The sequence below is a fragment of the Micrasema longulum genome, unplaced genomic scaffold, assembly GCF_059751315.1.
Source record: "Micrasema longulum isolate JH-2025_06_02 unplaced genomic scaffold, ASM5975131v1 h1tg000041l, whole genome shotgun sequence".
In the NCBI taxonomy this organism is placed as follows: Eukaryota; Metazoa; Arthropoda; class Insecta; order Trichoptera; family Brachycentridae; genus Micrasema; species Micrasema longulum.
The window spans coordinates 1,869,310-1,896,965 of NW_028277248.1; the positions used below are offsets into that span (position 1 = coordinate 1,869,310).

Genomic DNA, 27,656 nt, shown 5'->3' on the forward strand with positions numbered 1-27,656 from the left:
TATTTGATTATAATGCCAAGTCCTCGTCCTGCGTTGCCATTCATTCTCGCCATATATATGTTTTACTATTCTTTCGTCATTTCCCTCTTCCCTCTCTTAATATTATCAATTATACCTGTCTCAGATTTGCACTCTCGCCTAATATCAATTTTTGTAACCCTGCCATGCATTGGTTTCCCATACATTCGTCTAGATCGCATTTCGACTGCGTTCACTCTGCGTTCATCCTTCCTCTGCCAGTTCCATGATAATTTGAGTTATTAACATGTGAGTGAACAACATATTTTATCACATTGTTATTGCTTGAAAGATTTTTTGGAATCTGTTATTGTATTTTCTAAATACAGAAAAATACTAACACACTTTTCACATTACTTACTTTTTTCACAGTTTTCTTGTGATAAAATAAACAAATATTTTTAATGTGTAAATTGGTAATCTAAGCTAAGAAACGTATAGTAAAAATATTTCAACCCACGTAAATGTATGAATAATTTAGCATTTGGAATGCTAAGGTATTTCGGTATATTTTATTTGAGACGTCTATGAAAAATGATATTTTTTCAACAATGTTTTGAGTATGTCCAAATGCTTGCATTGTTGAATTAACTACCTGATAAAAGAAGAAGTATAAAAAATTGAAAAATTGTTTTCAGGCGTTGTCTAGTAGGTGAATTGGTTCAGCCGGATGAAACCCACCCACATGATAAAGGTTTCAGCTCTGTTACTACACAAAAGTCAACAGATGGAAGAGTTGAGGAAATTTGGATGTTCGAACATAGGCAGAATTGTGAATGTTACGCAGTGTGTAAAGTGACCACTTAAACCAGCCAATGACGGGTCATAAGCCCTGTAAATGCCTAGACTACCATTATCCCGTCTCTAAAACGTTTTGCCTCTCTCTTGCAACAAATTTAAATATTATTTTTTCTTACTGTTTATATATTGCAATTATTTTTTCGTTTGGTTTTTCTTTCAATTTTTTTTTTAAAACAGTTCTACTTTTTTGCTATCGTTGTTTTTGTATCGATAAAATATAAAGCAACTTTTCATAAATGAGTTTTTTCGCAGATTGTAATATTGTGTTAGTAAGAAACTAATATCATTCTTTAGAAATGAAAAGAAGTGTACTCGTATATTACGTAAATCGGTGCCACAAATATGATTTAATGTCTGTTTCTCGTGTTTGTTTTTCAGCCTCGTGGTGTAATGGTCAGTGCGTTTGCCTACCATGCGTTTGAAGAGGTCTAGGGTTCGATTCCTGACATGGTTGAAATGAAATATTTATTTAAAAGAGTATTTTTACACTAGAATATTTACCTGAAACGTAAGACTGATCGTCTTACCTTCATGCAACGAAAATAATCAAGACACGCTGCGATTGGTTATCAATGCAGTGATCTATGCACCATTAGGTGCAGAATGGGAATGATGATGATAAGTGATAGTTTTAAAAAAATCTTATTTATTTTTATCGGGGTTTTAATTAAAAATTGTATTTTGAAATTTAAACAAAATTAAATAATTGGCATGATTTGATCTAATAACATCTGATCCATAATACAATATGCGACCCTCGTGGTGTCATTGCTAAGACGCTTTAATCGCATACGGTTGGTTGCGAGTTCGATTCCCGGTGAAATCTCAAAAAATAAATGGAAATTTTCTCAAGGCTGGGTGGAGCAAATAAAATAAACATGGAAATAGGCAATTTTAAAGTAAATATATTTTTTAGTTCTATTTTTATACAACTTTGTTTACTCAACTTGAATTATTCAATTATTTGGACCACTATAGCTTTATGAAAATTTTGGACTCATTTTAAACTAGATTAGATGTTTTAGAATCCCGGATGAATCCCGTTTTTTTTTAGAGAATAATAAAATATTAATTTGAACTGTGACTGGAGGTGTAATAAATGAATTACGGAGGTTATGTATTTATCTTGAAACATTTAATTCTGAGATACAATTAAAATGAATGTTTTTTTCTGCGGTGATGGATTTTCGTTTAAAAACTACTTTTTTCATCACGGACCACCCAAAGAAACAAACACGTGGAAGCTTTTCCCGAAGAATCGAAAATAGAAAACACAAGATGGCCGCCGCGGCGCTCAGACGGTCCAAACATAACCTCAAACGAAACCAAACTGAAAATTTTAATCAACACTTCATTTAAACGAAGAAATACAGTGGAAATTCGCACAAATTCGCGTACAGAATATTCTAATATCGAGACAGGAAGGTAAATGATTCTAGAAATTTTTAAATCGCATTATCATTTTCACAACGTCAAAATTGGGATGTAAACAAATGACAATCGAACTTTTTCGCGCGTCACACAACTTTAACATTTCACACACTGATTTTTTAATATTTTCACTTGCAATTCAACTGTTTTCTAGCGGTTAATTTTTATTTTAATGCTTTTGTCACGAGTTTATTAAAGATGGCGCCTGGGTGACACCGTATTCACTATACTTTTCGTTCAGAGCCGCCATTGACTGTTTATTTCGTATTTTTATTTGATGCCAAAAATAAGTCTCTTTGTAACACAACGATGACCGTAACTACAGGAATATTAAGACGCTAGTCTTTACTCAAATGTAGCGGTATTTTCTTCGTTCGGCATACATGAAATTTATTAAAAAAAACTGTCTAGCCAATGAGAAGATCAATGTTTTTGTTGTTATTTTTTATTATTTGTTAATATACTTACTATTAAAGTAAGCCAAATATTTTTTTAAAGCGTTTATGTATCGTATTTTCAGCGCTATGATTTTTCATAGTTTTGTACTTTTGAAATTATTTCGCGTGTGACGTCTCAAGTTCTGTTCCGCTTCTTTTTGATTAGTTTTGCGGATTCGTCGGTTAACTGAAAATCTATTGCAAGTTATATTATTAGTCTATTCGAAAGAACTAGCAACGTAACATCATGCAAAGAACTTTGTTTTATATTTTTTTTTCGTACATTTTTTTAAATAAAAACTTTTATTAGCATGAACTCGCCTTGTGTTTGGCGAGTTTTCAAAATAACATAAAATGCAAAACAAAATAAATAAAAAAATTAAACAATTTTAAAAATTGTGAAAATATAACACTAAAAATTATTAAATAAAAACATAAAATTTATAAACATGTTCAAGAAATTTTGCCGGACAATTTAATGTTCTGATTTTTACTGCGCTTAATTCATTGTTTGCGGCGATCTTTGTGATGATAACTTTTAGTCATGTTTTGAAACAGAAAAGAATCGATAATTTTTTTGTATTGTAATGTCACCTATCTGCTTCACAGCAAAGCAAACATGACAGGAAACAATTGAAGTTTAGGACGTCTTTTTTGGAAGGTATCCTAAATGCATAAAAATGTGCACCCCGCCGCAACATAGTTTTTCTGAAATGTGTTAAGAATACATTTTTATATCCAATTTTCCGTAGGGCTGAACTTTGTCATTCTTATATAACATCAAAAGACTCCATTGCTTACGGAATAAGTATTTTTTTAAACAATGACGTATAATCCAACCAACAAAACAATTCATTGATACCGAGACTGCATAGGTTCGGTAACCCTTGTGGAACGGCTGCAGACATTCTGTCCAATTCTTTACTATCTTATAAGTCCACAATATCAAGTTTATTTGTAGCTGCTCGTCAAACTATTATTGACAATTCAATTCCATAAATTAAAAAATACTTACTTGTTTATTTTTATTACCTTATACTTGTTTTTTATTTTTTACTATTATATCAAATTGCATTGTAGTATTAGCAAATACGCATTTCATACATACATATTTTTATATCTTCTTTTTTCGCGATAATATATACTTGCTTGTTTATTAATTTAACTTAAATTTGTCTTTCTTGCTTACCGTAACACTTTATTTACTGTGTTTGCTTTACATAATTTATTTCATAAGCTTATATCATTGCATTTTTTGTTTATATGCTCACTGTTTTTTCTTGCATACCTTTGTCATTATTGTTTTTTTTTTAACTTTGTTAAACTTTTTATTATATCCTTTCTAACTAAATTCACATTTTTTTTTGTATTTTCTGTATTATTTAGTGTGTTAGCATGTATTTTATTTTTATTTTTTGTAAATGCCTTTTGGGCGTTAATGAACATAATAAATAAATAAATAATAAATAGACACGTTATTCATATCTAGGATGTAGCTAATATTGCGAGTGAATTTAGTGATTTTCCGTTTTTTTTTTCATCAAGATAGGCTAAAAAAGAAAAACATTTATGACTATTGTATTATCAGCGCTATGATTTTTTAAAGATTCGTAATTTAAAAATAACTCCACCAGTGACGTCACAAGTTCCAGTTGGTGAGTTCTGTCGATTGGTGAGTTGGCTTCCTGGAAACCGGAAATCACTACTTGATTCGAACAAACGTGTGACGTAATTGAAAGTGGTTTTTGATATTATTTTACATACATATATTTTACATACATTTACATAAATTTTACCGTAAGTAAAAAAACATTTTTTGTATCTAATATCCCGTAGAACTGAACTTCCTCATATTTAAAAAAGAGAAAGAATATCACTAAATATATGCAATCGTTCATGTTAGAACGAGTTATGCATATTTCCTTAGTTCACATTTATATTTTAATGTTTATAATCATCCCCCGGAATGTTTTTGTCGGCTTTGTGGTGTAGTAGTGGTCAGTGCATTTGCCTACCATGTAAGAGGTCTCGGGTTAAACGACATGGTTGACATGAAATATTGATTTAAAAAGGTGTTTTAAAACTCGAATTTTTCATAGTCCTTGGACTGGCATCTGCAACGTAAGACTGATCACCTTAACTTCATCTGACAAAAATATCAAGATACGCTGCGATCAGTATCCCAATGCAGTTCCCTATGCACCATTAGGTGCGGTAACGGAGTGTCGATGATAATTTAAGAAAAAACTGGCCACCTCAGAATGTTTAGTAAAATCATGAATTGTAATTAAATGTGTGGTGCTAGACCTGTCAGTACATACAGATGTACCGACCTCGGGAGGGGGGGGGGTCGGTAGTGTATCTTCGTAATCGCTGGAGAAAATTTATCTTAACCATGACGTCACAATGAAGGTATTTCACTTTAGTGCATCAATATGTGTGCCGTGGCGTACGCGCTGTTACATATCAATATATCTACCCAAAACTTAGATGTCGGTGTCGGTAGTTTATCTTCGTAATCGCTCCCATTGTAATTGCAGCCTTGTTCCCACATTCCTCATCCTTTAAAGTGTATAACATTATGTATTTTAAATAAGTTTTCATTTATTTTATTTATTTATTTATACTTTTACATTGTTTGTATTCTTTTTTTACACAAAATAATGTTCCCTCACTGCGGTGTCCCGTGCCGAGGGCAACATTTTACAAAATATGAAACATGCCTAAGATTAGCTATTTAACAAAGTTAACATAATAATAACAGCCTGCCCACCACACACCGCACACCGCATTTGAGGACATTAGTCTCCTTGGCGGTGCCCACATACACGGAAAATTTTGCTCATGGTCAAACGAGAAAAGCTGCCCGAAGGAGCTCTCTGAAATCTGGTAGTCTTAGCATCTTTGTGCTTAAAGAAGGTAATCCAGATGTACATAATATGTACTTCATTGGATTGAGAAAAGAGGGAAGTGAATTCTTCACTGACTGGGATTAAATTGATTGGACATGATCAATTCGCCGAAATGATTACAAAACTTTTTAAAAGCCTTGAAATTATTTTTGGAAGCCGCCAGATCTGTATATCTGACAGGACCTATAACAGGGCCACAGATAGTAGCGAGATAATAATAACAATAAAAAAAACGTAATTCATCCAATTAACCAAATTATCATTAACATAATAAACAATAAAAAACATTTTATATAGACCAATAGAACAAATTTCATAAAGCTGACACACATTTTACATATTTGGCTTGATCCACTCATCGATCCGTGTGCAACCCATCTCCACTATCCATTTCTTAATAGCAATTTTATATTGCAAAAACTTACTAATTGTCCTTATGTGTAATCTCTTTTTAAAGCTATATCTCCCCATAAATAAAACGTCATCTCTCTATTAAAAAACAGCTGTTTTTTAATAAATATTATACGTATTATTTATTATATTTTTAGTACAAATTTTTTACCAACTCTTCATTTGACAAGTCTGTTTTTTGGTTAGCTGGAAGATATTGCTTTTAACAATAAGTCCGCAAAAGTACTTATTATTTGTGCTCGAAGATTTGAATAAATAAATTATCAAGTATCTAGACGACCATATTTCTTTCAAAAAAGTTTTCTTTTTCGGTTAAGATATTAAGTATTGGTTAGTAGCTAATGCTTTTACCTGTCATTAAATAAATATAATAATTTAAACAATCGGGTATTTTCAGGTTATGTAGTACATCTTAGGTTATGTAGTCAGTCTGACTTTGAAGTCATAAAAACTAGTAAAAAAAAATGTACGCATTATTTTTCATTTTGCACCTTTGGTGCAACAAAGTCACAACAGCTCTTTTAAAATTTTACAGCTGGGGACTTAATTCTTTTTTTCGCATTTATTGTCTTATACCGGATTACTATTTGCAGTAGGGTTTAAAGTTTTATTAAATCCATTGTTTTTGCTATAGTTTCACGTAAAAAGCTTATTCTAAATGTTTAATTCTCTGATTCACTTTCCTATGGCTGCCTGCTTTCTGCATAACTACGTCAAATTATAAAACGATAGTTGTTAAAACCCACTGTTAAGAAGTACACAAGTCGGGAATAACGATAACATATAATACATATTATTTCAAACGAATTTTTACGATTCTTATGATTTTTTTATTTTTATTTATTAAAAAAAATAAAAAAATTCTTGTCGAAATTGAATAATAAAAAACAATGAATAAAACATAAAATCATACATTTATACAAAGTTACTTTGACTCTGACTAGGGTTATTTGCTACTTTCAAAGCCAGTGAAAAAATATATATTAAAATCTATCTCAACAGAGAGGGAAAAAGTCTTTGAGAAGGGAATATGGAAGTCTAGGCATTTACAGGGCTTATGACCTGTCATTGGCTGGTTTATGTGGCCACTTTACACACTGTGTAACATTCACCATTCTGCCCATGTTTGAACATCCACATTTCCTCAACTCTTCCATCTGTTGACTTTTGTGAAGTAAAAGAGCTGAAATCTTTATCACGTAGGTGAGATTCATCCGGCTGAACCAAATCACCTCCTAGGCAACGCCTGGAAACAATTTTCCAATTTTTATACTTCTTCTTTTACCATGTGGTAATTCAACAATGTTTGATTACGTCCAAATGCTTGCAGACTGGCTGGACTTCCTCCCTGGGGAGTTGTTCATATTCAAATCTATTTCAACAGAGAGGGAAAAAGTCTTTGAGAAGGGAATATGGAAGTCTAGGCATTTACAGGGCTTATGACCTGTCATTGGCTGGTTTAAGTGGCCACTTTACACACTGTGTAACATTCACTGTGTAACATTCACTGTGTAACATTCACTGTAAATGCCTAACATTAAAACAAAAAATGTGAATTGTGATTTTGTTGCATCGAAGGTGCGATTTTTCAAAGTAAAAAGCATTCCAACTGTTGTGTAGATTTGATTATTCACTCTTTTCACATAAGTGCTATTTTCTCTGATTCACTTTCCTATGGCTGGCTGCTTTCTGCATAACTACGTCAAATTATAAAACGATAGTTGTAAAAACCCACTGTTAAGAAGAAATTATTATACCACTTGGCAATAAGCCGGCTAATGAACAAAAAGATAACAAATTTAGAAAAATAATAAAAAATATCGAAATATTAATTTCATTTTATGTACGTTTTGTTGCGTTATTTCTTGACCACCCATCTCCGAATATTTTGTATTTTTTAAGAACCTTGTAACATCAAAATAGATTTATGGTGGCAACTTCGACATCTGACAACAGCTTTCGACACTCGTGTCATTTAGACGGTCAGAACCGCTTAATAGTAACACACATTCCTCTGAGAGATCCCACATGGCGCCCATAATACGTTTTCACTGACAAGCTATAAATTCCTTTAATTTTATTATTTTTATTTTTCCAACAATAACAGATTGCCACTTACACTTGGACACATACAAATAAATATATTCAGCATCATCATTCCCTTTCCGCACCTAATGGTGCTTTAGGCACTGAATTGGTACACCAATCACAGCGTATCTGGATAATTTTATGTAACATGAAGGCAAAATGATCGGTCTTACGCTTTTGGGTACGTATTCTGATGGGAACTTAAAATTTATCTTAAATTTTTATCTTCAAAGTAAAATGAAGTTTTCTGTATGAAAAATAGAATTTGTTTACAATTTTTTTTTTTTAAACATGTTCAGTTATCGGTTACCGACGAAGATACTTTGAATTTTCTTACAAATATACACACTTTCGTACATTAATATCGATATTAATATCGATTTATGTTTCACTAATTTTTTTTTATTTTTATTTTTTTTTAAATATGTTTTTTAATATTCTCTTATATAATATCTTATTTAACCGAAATACCTACCTGTGCAGCTACATTGTGTATGGATATGTACATGTGCATGTGTATGTGAGTTTGATATTTGGTTAATTATTATAAAAACTTTATTTTATTTTAGTTTTTGAGTTTTTTATTTTATTTTTTATAATTATTATTTTCTTCAATTAAGTTGTTCTTCTTATAAGGCTCAATAATTATCGCAAATGTTATACTCGCTGTATATGTATGTATACTTATTATTATGTTATCCGCACTGTAAAATGTACATACATATCTAAATTTAATATCTATTCTTAACTTCTTATTAGTAATATTTATCTTTTAGCTTACGAGAAGGCCTGTAATTGGATCTTAATATATAATTTAACCTACACTGTAATTAATAAATATTGTAATCTGTTGGCTTTCCAAAATAAAATAAAATAAAAAGATATTAGTTTATACCGTCTCAGTATATACCGATGAAGATAGCCGTTCATAATCGCGGCCCAGGTACCAGTCCAGGGACTATGAATAATTCTAGTGTAAAAACTGATTTTTAAATAAATATTTAATGTCAACCATGTCGGGAATCGAACCTGAGTCCTCTTGTGTGGTAAGCAAACGCGCTGACCATTACACCACGAGGCCGACTAATCGAGGAAATATATGAATTAATAATATTTTGAGTCTATCCATATTTTTCTAGACAAGAACTGGATTCAACCCTCTTGAGAGTTCTTAGTATTAATATATTACAACAGGGATGAACATTTTATAAAAGATAATATAGAAGGCTAGGCATTTACAGGAATTATGACTTGTCACTGGCTGGTTAAAGTGGCCAATTTACAGACCATGTAACATTAACCATTTTGCATATTTTTGAACTTCTTTATTCTTTCAATTCGTCCATCTGTTGATCTTTGTGAAGTTGGAAGAGCTGAAACTTTTATGCTATGTTCCCCTCTATAAAATGTTCTTCATCTGTTGTAATGTATTGATAACTCCCAAAGGGGGTTGAATCCAGACCTTGTCTACAAAAAATGGGATAGACTCAAAATATTGTTGATAAAACCGGCTGGTCCAAGAAGTGTAAAAATTGAGAAATATTTTCAGGCGTTGCCTAGTCAGAGGTAAAATAATTAATGTAATAAAATAGTTAAGATACGCTGCGATTGGTGTACTAATGCAGTGCCCTATGCACCATTATGTGCGGAAAGGGAATGATGATGAATTGCTACAACTAGATTACTTCGTAATCATATTTTTTTTATTTAACTCTTGTGTGGCTGCGGTGTAAAACGAGTCCACATGGATGCAAGACTTGGTATTTCTCTGTTATTTATTTTAATGACGAAGTTGTTTTTTTTGTAATCTTCAAATTTACTTTTTTATTTCGGATTTGGAAAGTTAAATTTGTATAAACATGCTGGATTTTAATACAAAAAAATATTTATCTTTACTATGCTTAGAATAATTATAAGAATGAAAGTGATACTAATACCAAAAAAAACTGTTTTACTGGTTAAAAAGAGCACGAGAATATAAATTATAATAAGGAAAACAGAGACGCTGTTCTGTGCGCGGCGTTTGCGTGACAGAGACAAAAACGAAATAATTCGTCCAATCAGTCGGTTATTGGCAGTAAGTGGGAGTGGACCAAATTATGGTGCATTTTGTTTTATTTAATTTATTTAGGAAACCAACAATTCTACATACATACTTAAAGTAAACAACAGATCTATTGTATAAACTCGGAACCAAAAACAGATTTCCACCAAGTGTACAAAGTTATTAAATAAAATATAATGCATAAATAAATAAATACATTTAAGTAATACGTATTTATGATATTTAATGTGTTTTGAACTGGCGTAAATGCATTTTGTTTTATTTTATTTTATTTAGGAAACCAACAATTCTACATGCATATTTAACAACAGATCTATTGTGTAAACTCGGAACCAATAACAGATTTCCACCAAGTGTACAAAGTTATTAAATAAAATATAATGCATAAATATATAAATACATTTAAGTAATACGTATTTATGATATTCAATGTGTTTTGAGCTGGCCTAAATTATATTATAATTTTTATAAATTACTAGCTGACCCGACAGACGTTGTCCGGCCCGAACGTTGGTTTGCATTGGAAAAATACTTTTTATTGTTAAGTAGGTACCTAGGTACTTGTTTGTGATTAAATTCCAAAACCAAAAATTGATAATATTCAAATATTGAATTTAAGTAGGTACTTGTTGATGGTTGAATTCCAAAACATAAAATAAATATTTTTTTCAAATATGGCATTCTTTTTGCGAACATCAAACTCCGGTCTTCTCACCAACAAAGGGATGTACTGTAGGAATACAATTTTTAAAAATTTGTAAAATTTAATGTTATTTTAGTATTATAAAAAATCCGGTAAAAAAGAATGAAATGGGTAGAATTTAAAAGGATTTTAAGGAAAGAATCTGATTGAGATTCACAAAAAACAAATGCTGTTTGTAAACATACAAAAACATACTTTTTTATAGATAAAAAACAAACTTCTTTCCATTTTTTTGTAAATGCATTCTCCTCGAATGCAACCCTGGTAGATCGATGAATAAAACATTTATGCTTCTTACTTCTTTTTTACAAATTAGAATAAAGATTTCAATATCTACGAACACGCACAGGGCAAAGATCTATATTTCTCTGAAAACCGCACGTAAATCGGTTAAGCCGTTTAGGAGAAGTTCAGTGACATCACACGTACAGAGGAATTATATATGTATATATAAGGATTGAAAAGGAATCATTTAACAGTAAGTCTGCATGTTTTTTTTCCTCAAATGTTTCCTTCAACTTTTGAATATTCCGACTTTTGCTTGTGGTAACACGGTTCTACATCACCGCGCGCGAAGGAATTATTTACTAGTCTTTTAAAAGTTACATGAATAAATAATTATTGTTTCTTACCCTCTAAAACAAATTCTGGGGGTGGTTCAAAAGATACTCGACAGCTAGAGGTCAATGTTGAGATGGTGTAACAGATACGAAGATTCAGGCCCAGAGTAAATCAAAATAGATTCAATCTGAAAAAAAAAAAAAAACATTTTACGAAAAATACATTAACAAAATATTTATGTACAATAGGGAAAAATCATGTTTTTTAGATGCATTTTTAAAGTAATAAAGGTCACAATGAAATAGACCTGAGATATGTTTTTTTTAAATAAATATTTTTATGTCTCATATTGATTTATTAGTATACAGGAACGCAGTGCCTTTTACCTAACAAAAATACACATTTATTAGAATATAAAGACTTCAATATAATATTAAAAATAAAAAAAATATTATGTTACAAAAAAAAGATAACACAGTAGTATTGTGTATATAAACAAAATGCTTAGATATATATTATAAAAAATAAAATAATATAAAATTCAAACAATGTGCGCATTTAAGATGTTGTGGGCCTCGTGGTGTAATGTTCAGCGCGTTTGCCTCGCATGCAAGAGGTTTTGGGTTCGATTCCTTACAATATTTATTTAAAAAGGTGACTTTACACTAGAATATTTCATAGTCCCTGGACTGGTACCTCAAGCGTAAAACTGATTATTTTACGTTCATGAAACAAAAAATATCAAGATACGCTGCAATTGGTGTATCAATACAGTGCCATGTGCACCATAAGGTGCGGAAAGGGAATGATGACGATTATGTGCATAAAAAATTGTAAAATAAAAAAAAAAGTTTTATTTAAAAAGTTACAAAATGTAAATATTAAAATATATTGATGCAAAGAGCAATATTATTTTAAATCTTAAAAAAAAAAAAACATTATTAGCCTTATGATTCATTAAGTATTGTAGTTTGAATAGTATTCCAGTTGGTGCATTTGCCTACCATGCTAAAGGTCCTAGGTTCGATTCCTAGAAGGGTGGACGTGAAATATTAATTTTTAAGGCCGTTCTACAGTGCAATATTACATTGCTCATTATCTAAATCACCTTAACTTCGATGTTACAAAAAATATCAAGATACGCTGCAACTGTAGTAATTTTGCAGTGCCTTATACACCATTGAGTGCGGATAAGGAAATAACGATAATTATGAAAAGTTAATCGCATTTTCGTAAAAAATAAATAAATAGGTATAAGTTATATTTTTATATGAGCTAACACCATCTATTGATGTAAAATAAAACTTTTATATAGAAAACGAACAAGCTTTTAGAATTCCAGCTTTCAGAAGTTTTAAATGGTGTGCGCCTTCGCTAAATCAAACATTGTAAAAATTTACAGAAATACAGTTAGTTAAAAAATATATAATTCTCTCCTCCTGCTTTCATAATAAATTAATGTGAAATCTGTAATTGGTCTTACTTTTTATAATTGTTCTTTTGTACCTTGTATTTAAATAAGAACTGTATGATTAACTTAATAAATAAATAATTACACCTCAAAAAATATTCATCTCAAAAAATATTTAAATTAACATGACTCTGACGATTGAAATCTGGTCACTTAAAATCTTTAAAGTCTTCCTTGAGTTCGATAATATTTTTATTTAATATTTCGAAGATACTAAAAATGTCTACTCAAGTTTTATTGAGAGATTTTTCGGCCTATTACATTTGAAATGGCGAAATACAAAGCCGTTATGTCGAAATCACATTTGGAAACCATGTTTTAACTTTGATGTTGGATAAAATGTATTTTCGACACTGTCCGTCTCGTGGGTTAAGAGATTAGCGTTGGGTTGTTCCGGGTTCGATTCTTAAAAAGATTGACACACAACATGGAATACGTCATATATTATGTAAAAAAAGTTTAATTTTGAATCACAGTATACAGTTTATGTCGGAAAAAAAGCGAACACCCGGACTTGTTGTTTTCACTCGATGTCTACTCTCAGATAAAAATCTTAAAAATCCACCTTGGAGTTGCATTTAAATTTCCTAACCATACCAGAGAACCCGGTTTATTTTATTTTATTGGGTAAACAGTGTACAGAAATATTGACAATTTCTTTGTATATTCGTGTAGGACACTCATGCACACACCAACAACTGTCAAAATCCTATAGATTCACGGTGATGCGTTATATATTATGATCTATCAAATGTGTCATCCATAATTTGATTGTTCTGACCCGGAAACCAATGCCCACTGTCATCTGACCTACCATTGTATTAAGGATAGTGCAGAAAGTGAATCGTGCATGTTTATGTAAACAAAACTAAAATCAAAACATCAAAAGTACTGATTATCTAGCACGGATGTCAAAAGCTGACAGAATGGGAAATAAAACATGGCCTCAACTCCCCACTCGGAAGTAAAACGATCACTATGAACTGTTACTATATAAGCAGAAACAATGTCATACATTTGAAACAAGGGATAAAAAGAGATAAGTTTACCAATGAGGAGAAAAAAGAATCCCAAAACTCATTGTACAAGGAATTGAAGCTGTACAATGAATTACCTGAAGAAATAAAGGAAATAGAAAATATCGAAATATTTCAAATTAATTTGAAAAAATATGCTATTGAGAAATTTCGATATTAAAAATTGTAATGTTATTAAAAGTTTATATTAGTTCTTAATATGTTATGAACTAACTTAATGAAGCATAAATAAATAAATAGAAGCACCCCTTAGGTACCATCAGTTAGTCAGTTAGTAAAAAGTGAGTAGTCAGTAGAGTTCGGTCGTTACCCTCGCGCATCATAACCGAAGTCTGTAATTTATTAAACATGTAATAAATACACATGGAAGTATCAACATAGTTGTCTTCTGTCATCTTCACTGGGGTAAAAGCTCCCTGCATCAACAAGATAAAAACCTGCATTTGTAGTTGTTTGTATTAGAATTATCACCACATTAATTAGAAATTATAACGGACTCAGTATTGATGTAGACATTTTTAACTGCACGTTGCATTTGTACAGAAAATTTCTTCATGGGGTCGATTATTTGGGATAGTTGCTGAATGTGCATCTTGAGTGGTTTACGCTATGTATATGTGCCGCATGTAATGTATATGTTTGTGTATGTTTTATATGTGCGTTCATGTGTGTGCGTGGATGGCTCGGAGTGTACATTTGGTATTTTTATTTATTTTAATTTATTACCTCCATGGAAAACGCAAATGTCAACAATTATTCTTTTCTCACTTAAAATTCTTATTTATTTTTTGTCACATTTAATGTTTATATCTTTTTAATTTATGAAAACTTAATTGGTCTTTTTATGTTAAAAAAGTGTTGTTTTTAATACTTATTTTGTATGACTGTATGTTTTCTGAATAAAATAAAATAAAAAATAAAATAAATTACAAAACTAACATGAATTTAATTTAATCTGTGCCGAAAAAAAACTACGTACTTACATTTAAACGTAACCTGTGCTGAACATGATCATCGGCTTGAACAAATTAGGAGAAAGATTACACACTTCCTAGACTAATAGTCTCTTATTTTAATTAGGTAAAATCTGTATCATTATTATTATATTTAATGCAGGCCCTGCTGTCCACAATAAATAATTGTAACACATACTCAAAAGGTCATTTTTTTGTATAATTTCTGCCTGTATTATCTTTCATTTGCATACGCCGTAGCTTATTACTGTTCCGAAATTTGACCCCGTTAAGATCAGGGAGAGTAATATAAAACTACCTAGTCCAAATTTTCTAAATATGTAACAACTTTGTTGAACTGACACAGTAAAGTAAAAAATACATAAATTACATGCAAAGTTATAGGATGATGAAATGAAAAGTGTCTGATCGTGCACTAAAAATTAGGTTAAAATTATTTAGTTGTATGTTGGAGAGTGGGTCGAAGTGTGGGTTTCAGAAGGGGAGGGGCTAGGCGAATGACGTGTTCGGACACGGTTATAATTGCATCCCTCTTTAACTTGACTCACCATTAGAAAATGGGAGCCAAGTTTTAGTAGGGCGGGTTGCGAACCTCGTACCTTTGATCTGAGGGGCCGAGACACTAGTCAAAAGACTAAAACCCGATACACAATGTTTTTTTAAGCTTCGTTAGATAGTATTTTTATAAATAAAATAAAACCACTACACTTCGAAGGTTTTTAAGAACATGAATAAAAAAAATGTGGGTAACAGGATGTCATGTGTCATGTCTTTACAACATAAGGTTTCTAGATGTCGTCGGCTGACACTCAGTCGGCAGTTCGCGTCTGAACTATGGCACGTGGATTTGGCCCAGAAGGACAGACGAGTTGGTCGAGTGTAGCAGACAGAGACCTGGGCCGCGATTATGATGGGAAGATAAGGACGTCATACCTTTACCATGACGGTAAAGTTGAAGATAAATTCTCGTGAGTGATTGCGAAGATACACTACCGACCCCCCACCTTCAAGTTTTGGGTAGGTACATCGAAATGAATCAAGGGGAAGCGTACGTGACGGTACGGCACACATATGTACGCACTAAAATGACATGTATTACGTCAAAGTTAAAGATAAAACTCTCCCAACCGATTACGAAGATAAGATACACTACCGATCCTTCCCTCATCAAGTTTTGATGTAAGTACATCGGTTTACATCGGTTGTAAGTACACCCTTCGATACACATATCTACACATTAAAAGTGACAAGAATTTTGTCCCACCGAGCAATTTTTCCCTTTTATTACGATTTATTTAAATTTTTAATTGTTCTGACATTAGCACTTTTTTTTTAAAAGCCTGTTTAAAATATGAGAGAGAAATGAGTAAATTTTGATGTCGAATTAAGTTCTGACATAACTTTCAGTTTCAAAAAAGAGTGGCTAGATGAAGTGGCAAGACTGGCTAGATGCTGCCCTCAAAACATCCAGAGCATCCAGCTGTAAAATGTTACGACTGTAAAAAAAAATAAATTAGTTATTATATTTTTTCCATTTGTTTTACTATCCTTCTGAGTGTAGGTATTAAGATGTTAAAGGATTCGGCTTTGTAATCAATCGGTAGATAAATACAGACGATCGTTAAGCATACCGTCTTAGTAATTGTCAAAAGTCATAGAACAATCATGTTCAACCGAGCATTTTTTGCTTGAATTGGGATTTATTAGAGTTTATAATCGCTTTGAAGTGGACACTTTATCACAGAAGCGTACTTCAAAGATAAATAAGATTTATTTTAAATGTTAATGAAGTAAGGAACACGGACTAAATTTATTGTACATATGAATATGTCTCGATATGTGCATATGAAGATACCGTTCATAATGAGGAATTCCAGCCCAACCCGGAATTAAATTTTAAAAATATTTTTGTGTACACGTGAATATTTAAACATTTTGGAGTAGGATGAAATATCTCAAAAACGCACGCAAAAATAAATAAAAAATATTAAAAATAGTATTCATTTTAAAATCGTAAATAATGACGTCACTCCTTATATCTACGTGAAGTATTTCCGGTTTCCGCTTTAAAGCCCCCGCACCTTGTAAGGAACGTTTTGACCATAGAAAAAAAAGAGTATAATTTGTATAATTTGACATTTCAACCAGATATTATGTCAACTTTCTAGGTTTTTCTAAATCGAAACGTTCGTAAAAACAACCATAACATAGAAATGAGCAAATTACGATCAACCAAATGAAGTAATCAAAGTAATATTCCATAGATTCTTGTCAGGTCAGTGAAAGTAAGAACGCCAACCGTTTCATGACGCCACTACTGAAAAGTGACACACTGATTACAGTCATTTGGCGCGGTATTTGATAAATGTAACTTTAAAAAATCATATCTTTGTAAATAACGCACAAAAAAGAATTTTTTTTTGCTTAGTTAAATAGTACGCTAATAGAAAATAAATAAATTAGAAAACAGTGGAATTCCTCATTGCTCCAACTAGAGAATAGACATGGATTAAGTAAGTAATTCATAATATAATGTTCAAGTCTGCTTTGCATGGGGGATCATAATTAATTATTGTATCTGAGTAACAAATTACTAGTAGTATTAAGAATTATTTCACCCAAGAAATGTTTTAGAGAACATTGTTATTTGGGTACTATTTTCAGACAGATTTATTATTCCAACAGGTGCTAACACTTTGAGAGCCAGGCGTAAAATTATTTTGGCGTTGATGAAATCAATATATTTGTAATTCCACTCCTCGAAGTACACAATCGTATGTCTAAATTGGCCATTTTGGAAGAGAGCAATATCAGAATCTCACCCGTATCAAAGCTTTTGTTTATTTTATAAATTTATTGCATAAAATAAGTATACATATTTAGTAACAGGGAATCTATATTTGAGTAGGAAACTCCTTGATAATTTTCCAAATGTTTAAGTTTACTGTTTACCATATTGATGTGCCATATTTATATGTTTTAAAAAATATATATATTTATGTTTCGAATCCTATATACTTATTTGTCTGTGTCAACTAAACGCTAGTCCCATCTCAACACAGGACTTTTAATCCCATGGAGTTGGGACTTATGTCTCAAATAATGTACAGTAAACATATGTATGTAAATAAATAAATAAAATAAAAATATAAAACTTGTGGAAAGAATGTGAAAACGGAGTGTTCTCTGTTTAGGATAGTCTCCTTTTAACACGGCTAAGCTTGTTCTAAGATGGAGATTTTTATCTTTTAAAAGCATAAGTAGTTATTTACTAATATAACAATAAAAAAATAATGAAACTGAAACTACTTAATTGTAAATGCCTAGCTAATCAAATGTAAGAAATTAAATCGTAATTATAGAAATATAAAGTAAATATATGTACCAAGAATACATGTTACTTAAATATAAATAATATTGTATATTATAAAATAATAAAAAAATATGAAGTAATGAAATACATAAAAATATAAATAAGATGTGTACAAATTATATAAAGTACTACGTATATTGATCTACATATTTTTTTTTACATTTCTCGCCACACTATTTATATGTGCAGTTATTTTTATTTTAAAATTTGTTTTACATTTTGAGTCTTTTATATTTGGCAATAAATCATTAACTACTTTCGGAGCAATAACATTATATTGCTTTTTACCAAAGGCGGTTAATACAAAACATTTAAGCTCTGTAACTTGACAAAAATCAACATTAAAAGCTCACCACTTCCCCGGATCTGTTTTAAAAGACTTGAAGCCTCCTTTCAGATCCGCAAATTGCAAAAACATTTTTTTTAGCTGTATTGAACGGTATTTTTTTTCGTTTACAAAAAAAAAATTTTTACTAAGGATTCGCATTTAAAAAAAAAAAAAATACATTTGCTGCTTTCAATCCCCCTAGCGCCGTCGGAGCAACTTAATTTCATAGGTACAGTCAATTTGCCTTTCACCCTCAATCAAATTTTCCCGATTCTGATGACGATAGGGTATGTTAGTTCATTAGCTTAAGTCCGATCAGGAGAACCAGAACCAACAAAAATAATAGACCAAAATAATTACTAATACTACGACACTGCTACTATCACGCCATTTCCCCGTAGGGGTAGGCAGTGAGAATGGACCGCCACACACGTCTATCCTGGCATACATTCCTAGCTTCCTCCACATTCATACATCTTGTCATACATACCCTTCGGTTCTGTCTGCTTTTGACATGACCAGACTTAAGAGTTTGGTTTGTCTGGTCATGCCACGTTTTCCTTGGTCGTCCTCGTCTCACGTTGCCGTTCATTTTCGCCATATATACTTGTTTTACCATTCTTTCGTCGTCCATTTGTTCTACGTGACCAAACCATCTCAGAGACCCTTTCTTAATCTTATCAATTAAACTTGACTCAGATTTACACTCTCGCCTGATTTCATCATTCGTAACTCTGTCATACATTGATTTCCCACACTTTCGTCTAAATGATCGCATTTCAACCGCGTTCACTCGGTTTTCACCCTTCCTCTGCCAGTTCCATGTTTCACTTCCATACATAAGTGTTGGGACAAAAATAATATCAGACAAAAATCAACAGAAAAAAGACTTTAAGGAATATTTATGTTCAAACATGAGGAGAATGGTGAATGTTACACATTGCGTAAAATAGCCAATAACAGTTTTTACGCCCTGTAAATGCCTAGACTCCCTTATTCCCTTCTATAAAATGTAATTTATCTCTGTTATAAGATATTAAGGACAGTTAAAATATTATTTTTTTTTGCATCACAACAAGCCAGGAGACCCAACGAGGAAGTTCAGCCCTACGAAAAATTAGATATAAAAAAATCTATTCTTACACGTGGTTTGGGCATTAAATTGTACGGTGCATTTACTTGAAAATGTATGAAAACAATTAAAAAAAAACAATTTTAATTAAAATGAACTACTTTGCATGACGTCACTTGGTTTTCCGAATCAACCAATGATATGAGAGTGGTGATAGATTTCCTAGAACTCGTCGAGAAGAAGGGGAAGAGAACTTGTGACGTAACAGGCGAAATTATTATTTTTTTAATTCAGATATTTCAAAATATCATAGAGCTGATACGATATATATATATATATAAAAAATATCTATTAAAAAATAAATAAAACTATTGAATTTCCTCATTAAAGCTTTCAATTACAGCACAGAACACCCAGGCTTGAGAAAATTCCCGTTTAATTTTTGTGTTCTCACCAAGAATCGAACCTGGAAACTTCAGTTCGTGAGTCAAGTGTCCTAGCCATTGCACGACAGACGCCCTACTTATTTTTTATGCCGGTCTAAAAGTGTTAGCAAAATGCAGAATATATTTATTTTATGAAAGCTGCAGATAGACATAAAAGCGTCATTAACCTCTTCGCGCGGTTATATAATGCGTAGCATTTTATTGTATTCTTTATTTAGCGTTTTTATTACTTGTTGATTTAGATAAGTTTTCTTTTTATTTAAATGATCTGAAGAAAGCACCCCGAAATGAAAAGAAAACATGTATTTTGCCCAACAATGTTTTGAGAATGTCCAAATGCTTGCAGACTGGCTGGATTTCCTCCCTAGGGAGTAATCATATTTCCATCTGAATCTCACCCACATGATAAAGGTTTCAGCTCTATTACCTCACAAAAGTCAACGGATAGAAGATTTGAGAAAATGGGGATGTTCAAACATAGGCAGAATGGTGAATGTTGCGCAGTGTGGGTGAAGTGGCCACTCAAACAAACTAATGACAGGTCATAAGCCCTGTAAAGGCCTAGACTTCCATATTCCCTTCTCGAAAATGTTTTTCCCTCTCTATTGCAACAAATCTCAATATGAATAACTTTCTAGAGAGGCAATCCAGCCAGTCTGCAAGCATTTGGACATACTCAAATCATTGTTGAATAAACTTCCTGGTAAAAGAAGAAATGTAAAAAAGGGAAAATTGTTTTCAGGCGTTGCCAAGTAGGTAAATTGGTTCAGCCGTATGAATCTCACCCACGCGATAAAGGTTTCAGCTCTTTCACTTCACAAAAATCAACAGATGGAAGTGTTGAGGAAATGTGGATGTTCAAACATGGGCAGAATGGTAAAATTTTTCGAAGTGTGTGAAGTGGCCACTTAAACCAGCCATAAGCTTTGTAAATGCCTAGGATTCCATATTCATCATCATTATTCCCTTTCCGCACCTAATGGTGCATAGCGCACTGCATTGGTACATCTATCGCAGTGTATCTCGATCACTTTTGTTACATGACGGTAAGATGATCAGTCTTACGCTTCAGGTGCCAGTCCAGGGACTTTGAAATATTCGAGTGTACAAACACCTATTTAAATAAATATTTCAGGTCGACCATGTCGGGTATCGAACCCGAGACCTCTTGTATGGTAGGCTAACGCGCTGACCACTACGCCACGAGGCCGACAAATTCCCTTCTTCCATATTCCCTTCTCAAAAACGTTTTCCCTCTCTGTTGCAACAAATTTAAACGTATATTTTGTATTTAAAATAAGTGTAACGCCAGACAGCAATACATCAAACGAAAATTCTCTCGGCTTTTTTATATTTAGATTTTTATTGTAAACTTTTGTTTAATTTTTTGCATATTTTTATTTTAAGTGATTTTTATTTATTATCTTAATATTTCAGCTGTGAAATTGCTTTATTTTTAGTGAGAAAGTTTAGTGCAGCGGGTAATTAGATGTGATAAATGTTTTCATACACGTGCTAAAAATTAGAGCATTTTAATATTTTAAAAAATGTACAGTAAAATATTCCAAAAAATATATGAAAATAAAAAAGATTTTTATAAATATGAACTATTTTAAACGACGTCGCTAGTTCTCCAGATCAACGTACAACAAAGTAATATTGATGTTTTTTGTTAATATTTCTTGATAAAACTCCATAGTTAATGATTTCGATAAAATTAATAATAAAGTTATCAATGAGTCTTCTTGGTTTAATTTTACTTTTTTATTATTTTGACCAACGAGCACTTTCGCCTAAGTAGGCGTCTTTAAGACTGGTTCTTCAGGACCTTTATATTAATAACTTTATTTATAATTTTATAAAAATCTAAAACAAAGTGTTTTGGTACATTTCCGCTTACCGGGAAACCGACCCACTATACAGGAAAACTCGATGTAGAGAACTTGTGACGTCACAATCGGAAAATTTTCAAAATCACAATTTTTACGCTAATAATCATCCTCATCATTCCCTTTGCGCCCCTAATGGAGTACAGGTTTCTGCATTGTTACATCTATTCCAGCGTATCTTGATCGTTTTTGTTACATGAAGGTAGGTAAGCAGTCTTACGCTTTAGGTACCAGTCCAGGGACTATGAAATATTCTAATATTCTAGTGCAAAAACCCCTTTTAGTAAAATATTTAATATCAACAACGTCGGAAATCGAATACAACTCTTGCATGGTCGACAAACGCAGGGACCATTACACCACGAGGCCGATAATACAATAAATAAAAATATATTTTTAAATATTTTTGTATTAGTTTGATAGTTTTTTAATCAATAAAATATTTAATTGTTTTATTTTCAAAGGAATAAAAAATTACAATAATCTCCCCAGTGAACTTAAAACGATTAAAACTTATGTATCAGTAAACAAATTCAAATTAAATTTAAGTAATTTTTTTAAAAACAGCTAGCTATTTTTATTAGTATAACTGTATTATTATTTTCTGTTTTTCTTTTTATTTTGAATAAAAAAAAATTCTCATGTAAATATATTAAAAACTATACAACTTCAAATGATTAAATAATTAAAATAGTGTAAGTCACTCTCCAAGCACAAGAACTAGTCTCTTTTTCGGAAAGTAACAGCTTTCAACATAAAAAAAATAACGTAAAAGTATATTTTTGTAATAAAAAAACATGTATCAATTATGTTATTATATTAATCAATAAAAAAAATAAGTAATACCCCCCACACTTCTTCATTATAATTGATGCGCACGTTCTGTAACATTTTTTTTTAACAAAAGATAAATATTTGCGTTATTTTTATTTTATCAACATCATTCCCAATTCGGCACCCAGTGGTGCTGAGTATAGGGCGCTGCATTTTTAATTAAAATGCAGCGTTTATCTATCATCTGTTTGATAGATGTAAGGTGATCGGTCTTACGCTTCAAGTGCCAGTCCAGGGACAGTGAAATACTTCAGTGTAATGCATTGAAAACAAATATTTCATGCTGACATTCCCAAAAGTCGAACTAAGACCTCAAGCATAATAGGCAAACACATTTACCACTACATAACGAGGCAGGTTTTTTTCCTCTCTATTTCCAAATCCGACATCGGAAAGCAGCCATTGAGCCGAAAACACTTGTAAATAATTCTGGTTATATTTCACACACAGTACTGTATTCTTCATCCACCAGGACACTGAACTATAATAATATTTTAAATACTTTTGATATTCTGTCTTAATAACTCATCTGTCAAACTGTCTCATTTTTAATTATGATTGATGACTACCATGTTACTTTTTTTTTAACAAATAGATTAATTATTTACGTTCTTATTTCTGAAATGCTCAAATTTAAGAGAAAACGAGGTCTCAATTTTCTTTATACAATTGTTAACAAATTACAACAGATATGAAGAACGTCTTAGAGACGGGAATATGGAAGTCCATGCATTTACAGGGTTTATGACCTGTCATTGACTGGTTTAAGTGGCCACTTTACACACTGTGTAACGTTTACCATTTTAACAATTTTCGAACATCCATATTGGGGTAGAGGGAGATCCTTAAGCCCATTCTCCACCCGCAGCTGTTATAGAGTCCTGGGGAACTCTCTGTCAGCTGCGCATAGAAGAAAGTTATTATAAATATTCCTAAGGAATACAAACAGATGAGGGAGGGGGACAGAGTCCCCACCCCTCAGGGTCCCCTCAACACCTCTGCTTTTATTATTAAAAATATGTATTTACACAAACAATGTACATAAATAAACATATGCAAATATGCAAAAACAATTTTTAAAACTATAGTAACAAAACAGACATTACTTACACGACAAACACAAGTAAAAACGCGGATATTTATATTTATATCCGCGTTGAATAAAGAAGGACTCCCCGGGTGGTCAGAGGCAGAGGATCCGAATACCACCCTCGTAAGGGGAGGACAAAACAAAAGAACGTGTGCGTTCCGCTCGGGAGGAAGTAGTCTTAACTAACTGAATGAGCATCCCACGGGAACAGTTGCCTGTCCCACCATATTTTACCCACCTAGGCGTCCGCGCATCTGAGGAGCTACCAACGCGATACCCAAGTTCGGAGAAACTGACGGAAGAGTGCGAAATTCGTATTGTTAGCCATCAGATCCACATTCCACGCTGGTCGCATGACCCCTATATTGGGGAAGAGTGGGGTTCAAACGTCGGACCTCTGATCCCGAGTTCGCAACACTAGTCACGGGACCACAACCCAATTCGACACCTATTTCTGTTCCTGATCGGTGAATTTGCTTAAGGACTTTTAATCGACGTCGATAAACATTTGTGATTGAGCCACTGCATTGTTTCACGCAATATAAAATCGTTTAGCAGAACAATACATGTACAATTATGTGATAAAATTGACGGTGTTGTGTGAGTTTTATAGTTCGGTGATCTTATGTGCATAAGTTTGGTTTACTTTGAGTTAATTACTAAACTTGCGTCATGGGACTATTTTTGCAGGTTTAAAAAGTCTTCTTGCAATAATTTTTTTCGCAGTTTTGAGATCCTTGTGAGACACAACTAAAGCAGTATCATTGGCGTATGCATAGTTTTTGACATTATTAAATAGTTTATGCATGACTGTCACATATAGTATTTACAAAGTAGGACCCAGTATTGATCCTTGTGGCACCCCCGAATAAACGTGTTATATTTCACTTTTTTCATCTAATACTTTGACACCTATTTTTCTATTAGTTAAATAATTTTTGAAAAGTTTTCATAGGTTTCCTATGATTCCAATGTTATTTAATGTACCTATTAATGTAGGATGAGCATTGCACATACGTTGATTGAAATGATTTAGGCGTTCAAAATTATTTTACAGTGCATTTTGACTTTCAATTATAAATTTTTGGTGTAAAGTATTGCCCTTCGTAAAATAAAAATACTTTTCTCGCAAAAAAGTGAAAAAAAACACTTGAACTTAAAAAACATAAAATTGATTTTTAATGGCAAATTTCACGAACAAAAAAATATTTTAGGCTCAGACTAATAATTTAAATGCAAATAAATAATTTAATAATACAATGAACTTCCATCAAGAATTTTCACTTACAAACTTAAATGCAAATATATATTTTGGATTTGATTATTCATTAATAGATAATTCTTGATCCGCGTCTGAAATATTAAATTTGATATTTGGGTTAGCAGATTGTTTCAGAGCAAAATGATCTTGGTTTAATTTTTTTTTCGTTTGTTTCGTGCTACTTGATAATAATGAGTCTAAACTCAACAGTAGTCGACTGTATATATCAAGGTTACATTCCTCCTTCGAGAATATTCGTGTATTTTTCACGGTATAGCCAAAAGTGCTTATTTCGGGTTTCTTCTGCCTCTTCCGACAACTGTCCTATGGGTTAATAAGGCATTTTCAATTATTCCTTTTAACTAAGTTTCATTGGTTTTGTGAAATAATGCTTCTTTTCTTTGGGGTTTAGACCATTTTTCTTTTATTGGTGTTTTAAAGTAGGCAAATCTTTGTTTTAAAGTGCGTAAATTATCTGGTGTATCACCGTTACTTGACAAAAGGTGGTTTTCCATATGTGTATTTATATTTTCATCCAAATTAGGCAAATATTGCCGTTGTATTTCATTTTATTTTATAAAAATATTTAGGGCTCACTGTTTTTGCATCCAAGGTTCCAGGGCATCGATTATGATGGGAAGATAAAGACGTCATACCTTCACCCTGACGGTAAAGTTGAAGATAAATTCCCTCTAGCGATTAGATATACTACCAACCCCCCCACCTTCAAGTTTTGTGTAGGTACGTCGATGTGAATCAAGGGAAAGCGTACGTCACGGTACACATATCTACGCTCTAAAATGACATTAGTGTGACGTCATAGTTAAAGATAAAAGTCTCCCGACCGACTACAAAGGTATAGTACCGATACCCTCACCATCAAGTTTTGATGTAAGTACATCATTTTATACCGACGGGTCTAGAACCCCCCGATACGTTTACCTACGCATTAAAAGTGTCAAAAATTTTGTTCCACCGAGCAATTTTTTTATTTTTTATTTATGATTTATTAAAAAATTTAATCGTTTTGAGGTTGGCACTTTTTTTCTAAAAAGCCTATTAAAAATATGAGAGAGAAATAAGTAAGTTTTGAAGTCGAATTAAATTCCGACATAATTGTCACTTTATTAAAACGAGCGCCTAGATGTAGAAATAATGTCGCTAGGTTCTCTTTTATTAACAAATAAGAGTATCTAGGCGTCAGACACAGATTATATGCGTCAGAAAGTTACCGCTCTAAAAAAATAATTTAGTTTTTTTTTTTTTAAATCTGTTTTACTATCTTTCCGAGTGTATGTATCGAGACATTTTAGGAGCCGGCTTTGTAGTCGATCGGTACAGATCGGTAGATATATACAGACGATTGTTGAGTGTACCGTCTAGGTGATTTCCAAAAGTCATGCAAAATTCATGTTCAAGCGAGCATTATTTGATTAAATTAGGATTTATTGGAGTTTATTTATTTATTTTTGCACCACAAGAGGCCAGGAGGCCCAATTACAGTGGTGAATTACATCACAGAACACCCAGGCTTGAGAAAAATCACATTTTAATTTTTGTGTTCTCACCGGGAATCGAACCCGGAACCTTTCGTGTGTGAGTCAAGCGTCTTGACCACTACACCACGGAGGCTTATAATCGCTTTGAAGTGAGCACTTTTTATTACAGAAGCCTATTTAAAATAAAAATGAGAATTATTTTAAATGATAATGAAGTAAGGAACGTGGACTAATTTTTGCGGTCATTCATTGGCTCGTTTCGATCATATGATGTCGATATGACAAGTAGGTAGAACATACCGAGGTAAGATACAGACAGTACAGAAGTTAAGTATACCGTCTCGATATATACAGATGAAGATAGCGTTCATAATCGAGGCACAGGTGTACCTAAAAGAATAATAAAATGGCTATTTATTACATTTTTAACAACAGTTGTTTTTCTTTATGTCATCCTTAAAAAAACCTATAACTTGGACATCTGTAGCTATCCGCTCTCAAATTTTATGTAATTATTTAGCCTAATATATGAAGTATTCAGCACAATAACAAACATTACGCGACAAGAGGCAACAAGAGACAAGAGACAACAAGAGACAAGAGAAACAAGAGACAAGATATAACAAAATGTCTGATAAACATGAAAATAAAATTTTAAAAATCATTTAAAAACAACCTTTTTATGAAGTTCTACAAATAATATAAAATAAAGGTAAAAATCGTGTGAAAGTGTTGAGACATAATTTTTTATCTGAATTATTCGAATCCATTAAAATAATTTTAAAAAATTTGGTGGACATCACAAAATGTATCTTTGTTTGAATGTTTACACAGAGCGCTGAGAACAATGACGACCTGCACTTCGCGAGATGACCAAGTTTCAACTACCTGCGCGCGCACAGGGTGATAGGTGCGCGAGTGGGACCGGAAAATTTTAGTTACTGTGACATTTCTT

At 32.2% G+C, this 27,656-nt stretch overlaps 1 protein-coding gene across 5 annotated transcripts in view; it reads right to left on the reverse strand.

The window, feature by feature from the left end:
- Positions 1–27,656, reverse strand: part of cher (filamin A protein cher) — a 149,266-nt gene that overhangs the window by 88,921 nt on the left and 32,689 nt on the right. The window contains exon 2 of one of the 5 annotated variants that reach the window (XM_088227166.1): positions 11,499–11,614. The gene's annotated coding sequence lies outside the window, so the exon portion shown is untranslated. Of the gene's footprint in view, positions 1–2,325; positions 2,506–11,498; positions 11,615–27,656 lie in introns of those variants that run through there. The other 4 variants (XM_088227135.1, XM_088227161.1, XM_088227146.1 and 1 more) reach the window with 4 other exon arrangements.